The sequence below is a fragment of the Apodemus sylvaticus genome, chromosome 11 (assembly GCF_947179515.1).
Source record: "Apodemus sylvaticus chromosome 11, mApoSyl1.1, whole genome shotgun sequence".
Taxonomy (NCBI): Eukaryota; Metazoa; Chordata; class Mammalia; order Rodentia; family Muridae; genus Apodemus; species Apodemus sylvaticus.
In genome coordinates, this window is record NC_067482.1 from 31,624,639 (window position 1) to 31,631,315 (window position 6,677).

Here is a 6,677-nt window from a genome sequence, read left to right on the forward strand (position 1 = left end):
ACAGTCACTTATTCTCAGCAGTGTTTTTGGCCATACTTCTGCACTTTCATTACAATGAATAGAAAACTGAAGCTTCTTTGAACATGATTGAAAGATTAAAAGTCTTTTTGTATGAATAGGCACATAGGGAGCGGGTGGTTCACTGCTTTGTTAAACTACAACACATGTGTACTGGCTGGTTTTGTGTGTCAACTTGACACAGGCTGGAACTATCACAGAGAAAGGAGCTTCAGTTAGGGAAGTTCATCCATAAAATCTAATTGTAAGGCATTTTTTTTCCAATTAGTGATCAAGGGGGGAAGGCCCCTTGTTGGTGGTACCATCCCTGGGCTGGTCATCTGGGGTTCTATAAGAGAGCAGGCTGAGCAATCCAGAGGAAGCAAAACAGTAAGAAACATTCCTTCATGGCCTCTGCATCAGCTCCTGTGTCCTGATCTGCTTGAGTTCCAGTCCTGACCTCTTTTGGTGATGAACAGCAATGTGGAAGTGTAAGCTTAATAAACCCTTTCCTTCCTAACTTGCTTCTTGGTAATGATGTTTGCAGAGGAATAGAAACCCTGACTAAAACAAATCGGTGCCAGCATAGTGGGGTATTCCTGTGACAACCTGACCATGTTTTGGGGAAGACTGTAGAAGAACTTTGGAACTTTGAGTTAGAAGAACCATTGGGATGTTAAGAACTCTGTGGGATGTTCTGGAGGAGCTTGGAAGATAGTGTTGAGAACAGTGCAGACAACAGAGGCAGGGCTTCTGAAATTTCAAAGAAAAGATTAAAGACTCTTATCAGGACTATTGCTATTTTGATTGTGAAAATTCTGTGGTTTTGGTTAGCTGGGGCTGAAGAATCTGCTGTGCTTAACAAGCTATCAGAACTACTAAAGCAAAACATTTGCATTTCTGGGATTATTGATGCTGGTTAGCTGGAGCTAAAAAATTAGCAGTGATTAAGAAGATACCAGAATCACTGAGATGACATCTGGAAAGTGTTTTCTGAGATCACAAAGAGGCTGTGTTCCAGAGATAGCCAAAGTCGTACCTCATTCTGAAACAGGACTTGGTAATGTGTAAGAGTCACCCAGGTGGAACTGGTTTTGAAGGCATGAGGGGTCATGAAGAGCAGATGAGGCTTGGTACTATGAGAGGCCAGGGAAGGCCATTGATGAAGGTGCAGCCTCAATTGCAATTGATGGCCCAGGACTGAAGGGGGGGTCATGCAAAAGAGTTGAGGCTTTGCACCATGAAGAGGGCCTATGAGAAGCTACTGGTGAAGCCTAGTTACAGCAGAAGACAGCAGTATTTTGGAGATGCCAGTACCATGAGATGACCACCAAGAACAGCAGCGGGAGTAGAGTACAGGCACCTGGAGCCTGGAAGACAAGGTGTGTGCTACAAAGTACAGAGCTGGAGAAGTGACCCAAACCCTTGGAAGAATACAGAAGATCTGCAGTGAGTACAAGAGATTATTTGGTAGGAGTTTGATTTTGGTTTTGATTGTGACTGTGCCCTGATATTTTTCCCTCTTGGAGTAAGAAGGTATTTTAGTGGAGCCCACAGTAAAAAAACTTTGAATTTTTAAAAGACTTTGATTTTTAAAAAAGGATTGAATTTTTAATATATAAAGACTGTGGAACTTTTAAAGTTATTTAGATTTGGGGGATGAATAAGAAAGTAAGGGTTGAGGCTTAATAGTGATATGTTTTTGTGTCAAGTTGACAAGGGTCAATTGTACTGGCTGGTTTTGTGTGTTAACTTGACATAGGCTTTATTACAGAGAAAGCAGCTTCAGTTGGGGAAGCAACTCCATGAGATTCAACTGTAAGGCATTTTCTCAATTAGTAATCAAGGGGGGGGGACCCTTCTGGGTGGTGCCATCCCTGGGATGGTAGTCTTGGGTTCTTTAAGAAAGCAGCCAGGGGACACAAGCCAGTAAGAAACATCCCTCCATGACCTCTGCATCAACTCCTATATCCTGGCCTGCTTGAGTTCCAGTCCTGACCTCCTTTGGTGATGAATAACAATGTAGAAATGTAAGCTGATTAAACTCTTTCCTCCCCAACTTGCTTCTTGGTCATGATGTTTGTGCAAGAATAGAAACCATGACTAAGACAGCATGTAAGCACACACCTCAAACACTTTCTCCACTATGGGATTTTTATAATACCAGAAGCTTTCCATATTTCTCTCTCTATGTGTTCTGCTCAAAACAGCTTTTCAGATTACTTTCTGTGTTCTGCTCTGCTTAAGAGAACTTTCTCTTGTCATTCTAAAATCTCTCTGGATAACTCATCTCTTGCAGATGAAAAGCCCAGATTTTTATTTTCACATTAATTCAGTCATTACCCCTATGTTTCCTTTTGATTATCCAATGAATCAGAATTCCATGACCCCAGCCCCTTTGTATTTAGAAAGATACAGAAAGTACAAGTACAGACAATAAGGCAGCTGGATGGGACCTACCCTAAAATTACCATTTTGACCATGCCTGGACCTAAATTAGCCCTGTTCAAGGCTAACTTTGAACTTAAGAGTCTACCTACCTTTGTATCTTCCTGTCTGCATTTTTCTGACATGCTCACTCACAGTGCAGTTGCCTCTGCTTTTGTAGGTCCAAGAAAGCCCCACAAATAATTCATATTGCATCCTTATATTTTGCATAATTGAGAAATTGCATATTTTTGAGCTCATGTTTTTAGAGTTCTTTCCCACAGCCTTAAGGACGTTCCTGTGGGGCACAGCATTTTACCATTTTGCTGAGACATAGAAACACCCTTGCCTCTGATTATCATGGAGTCATTAGCCTTAGCAGAGAGGACATTCCTTAAAGAAGAAAGGTGAAAATGTATCACTATTATACAAACAAGCCTTATGCCCACAGCAACCATCAACACTCATGGCAGCCCACTCTTTCTGTCTCTGTTCTAAGGACAGGAAACCATGTCATCCTGTCCCTTACATGGCCAAGCACACTCGCTGTCATAGGTGGCATGGAACAAGGGAGAGGAAAAGGTTATCTTTCCCTCATCTGAGCTACATCACAGCAGAAAAGAGGCAGGGCAGGCTCTCCTGTGCTCATGCCCTCTTGGTCTGCTCATCCACAGTCCCCACATCCAGGGACAGCTCTACTATGATGCCCAAGTGAGGTACATGGATTGTTCTCCGGAGTGCTGCAGTACTAGGTGAGGAACAGGGTCGGCTCTCCTGTTCTGATGAACCCAGGGCACAGCTCTCCTGTCTGCAGTAGGTAGCAATAGAATAGGCCAGAGAATAGGGCATTTTTCCCTTACCCACATCACCACTTGGCAGATAAATAAGTGGCAGAGGCAAGCTCTCCTACCCTCACGCTTGCCTATCCATGTCTCTACCACCAGTATCAGGCTGTGCTGTGCTGCCCAAGTGAGGTACAGTGCCTGCTCTCACAACTGCTGTAGCTACTAAAGGGCAGGACCAACTATCCTATTCTCCTCACCCTAGGGCCAGGCTTCCACCTGCTGCAAGTGATAAGGAGCAAGGAGGGAGGAGGGTATACTACTTCATCCATGACACCACACAGGAAACCAGTTGCAGGGCCAGCTCCCCAAGTTCATATCCTTGGCGTCTGCTCACCTGCAATTCCCATAATTTACCAGATACTGTAGCTACATGTGGGTTCAGCTTTCCTGTTCTCACACCCCCAGGGCTTGCTCTTCCACAGTATTTAGTTTAAGGGTCAGGGCAGTTTTTCATAGCCCTCAGATAGATATCAAAATGTAACCCTGGCTACAGCCCAGACTAGAGAAATTTAAACAAGTTCACCTGACCTTTGGTAGTAACAGACCCATGCTACTGCAGGGCCATGGATCTAGACATGGCCCTCCCCCTCAGTAGTGGTTCAGGTCAGGATGCACCCCACCATGGTCTCAGGTGGCATCACTGGCAAAACACACCAGGCTGTTCCTCACTACGCTCAAGTCTGTAGTTCTGCTTCCCTTCATTGTAACCCACACCTTTCTGCTTCTCTTTCTCTTCCATTTCTAAACCATTCACTTGCTCCTCTTAGTGTCTGGGGTTTACTCAGGAGTGCCGTGGCCTTTTAATGCATAATGACACCAGGCAAGGGCCACCTTGGGCATGGAATGCCTCCCTGCTCCCCCCAGTCAATATGGCTGTGGACTAGTGGTCATCTCAGTTTAGCTCCCTGAGTTGACCCTATGGTGTTGGTCTGGTGGTTGTCTCAGGCTTGTTCCTCACCTAAGCCTGTCTGAGAGGTCCCATGGGAGGTTCCTCTCTTCTAACCTGGATCCATTGGTCTCAGGAGTGGTTTTTCTAGTCTCTTCTTCATTCCCCACCCTAGGATCCCAACCCAACCAAACCTACACAGCACATTACCTATCAGGCTTAGTTTTTTTTTTTCCCAGAAAATGTTAGGCTACTAATCATTCTGATGGTCACAAGTCAGAACACTGAGCATAGATTGACATAGCCTCTTTCCTCTCTGCCACCTATTGACATACATGTGACACAGCATGTATGTCATTTAAACCTACTCAAAATGAGATTTCACTTAGGAAATTATTTAAAAACTTACATCCAAACATTAAATTTGTTCTTTTAAAATATAAGCAGAGAACATTAAGGTGATATTTGCTACTGTCAAAATATTATATTATTTGCATCTTTTATAATATAAACATTACTTGAAGATAAAGCACTAGTTTACAATTTAAATTATCAATTTTCACAGACAACTAAGATGTTGCTTGATCTGTTTCTACTTTTCTAGTTGTCCCCTCTTTTTAGAAGAACATTTGAAATAATATACTTGTTTGAATTAGAGTTTAAATTTTTCAATAATTAGAAAGGGTCTTCTGAAATTTGTTCCTTTGTTTTCTGAGAATTTCTGGCCTTACATATGAAGATGAGATTGAGTTAATTATATGCACATAGAAAGAAACACTAATGAATGAGCACATTGTGTATAGATCTCTTTTTGAGATTATAATAAAATCATAACATTATACTTCTCTTTCTTCCCTCTAATCTTTACCATGTAGCATTGCCCTCCTTTAAATCCACAACTTCTTTGTTCCAGACTGTTACTCACTGCCTAGCTTTACAGAGTTGTAGTATTAGATGCTCCATTTGAAAAGGAATCATATGAATGACCTGCCACTTCACTGCAAGCCCTGGTATTCTTCCTGGGTTCTACATGCTATAAGAAATCCTTTTAGATCTAAGAAACACTTACACAAATTGTGCTTTCAAAAGACTTTATAAAAAATTGTACCTAGAACTCACAAAGAACTAGTGTTGCCCTAAACGCCTCTCTGAGTTTGAAGCTGAGAAGTCTTCTCTGCAAAAGGTAGTGTTTCCCTTGGAGAAGAAAGGACTGAACACATGGCTCTACCTTTGATTAAGTTGCTGTCAAACTTACAACTTCTTTTTTTTACCTGTCTCTAGATCTTACAAGGTGAAGATAAGTGAAGTAAAATATGTATACTCAGGCCCTTGTCTTGAAATCCTTGAAATAAGATGGAAAGACATGAAAATAAGAATAAAAGCATATTGAGAATTCATAGACCAAATTCTGGCTGTGTACTGGAAGTGTGTGACCTGGCTGGCAAAGCAGAAATATAATATACAAAGATGAAAAATTGCTCCACAGATAAATCAGGGCTTTAAACTCAAGTGTGATAAGGTCTGTGGAATATTGCATTGGGTAGTTCCTCCTCCCCATCTCTATTGAAGGGGAGATTAATCCCTCAAAGAGAACATTGCCAACACTTCAAAAATCCAATTTGTGAACAACATTCGAGTGTCTAGGAATGCACATTTATAATCTTAACAACCTAGTCACGCTAAAGTCAGAGAAAATTGTCATTCATTTTCACCTATCAGAGGATGTCATACCTTGAAAAAGAAAATTAACATCAGAAAGAAAGGAATTTCTCTGAAAAATGAAAGAAAGAATGGCAAAGAATATAGACATTCTATTCCCTAAACAATAGTGTTTAGATTGCTGGTACTAAAGCAAAGTATACCCTAATCTTTTAGTTGGAGGATGTACTAATGGGTTTTTCATGATCTTTATTAAACACTTAATAATACTGAGATGACAGGTTTCCAAGAGAAACAAGATGACAGGTGTAAAGCCTCAAAAGCAAAAATATACATCTTAAGTATGAGTCAAAATTAAAAGCTGGGTCGTCTATATTCAAATCTATGAAGTTAGAATTTAAATATATAATTAAATCTGATACATCTTTATATATTATCATTTATACCCCTATGCTTTTCTTCATCTGTCAAATGATAATAACTGTTGTCTTACTAATCTACATGGGAAAAAAGTAATTGGTAGCTGTCTAATTAACACAAGCTATATCCATCTTAACAGTTTATACTGCTAATACTGCTGTAGCTGCAGTTTTCACACAATTATCAATAATAAATTGATGATAATATCTTCTGTCACTATTGGTACTATTTTTGCATATACATTAGCATTCCTTTTTTTTCTTTTTTTCTTTTGGTCAACATGTCCATAAAAACCTAAATAAGAATGCTTTAAATGAGCACTTCAATTTGACATGTTTAAAAAAGTCTCTCCATAAATGCTATCAGGTGAGTGAACGTTTGCAGAGCTATATCTCCCTTTTTTAAAAAAAAATGTTGCTTTTAATTTTATTGAAACTATTTAG

General features: G+C 40.4%; 1 non-coding gene across 1 annotated transcript; it reads right to left on the minus strand.

The window, feature by feature from the left end:
- Window positions 1-4,396: 4,396 nt before the first annotated feature.
- Window positions 4,397-4,523, minus strand: LOC127696922 (small nucleolar RNA SNORA17). The gene has a single exon (XR_007980366.1). It is a non-coding gene; the product is annotated as a small nucleolar RNA SNORA17 (small nucleolar RNA).
- Between the last annotated feature and the right edge of the window lie 2,154 nt (window positions 4,524-6,677).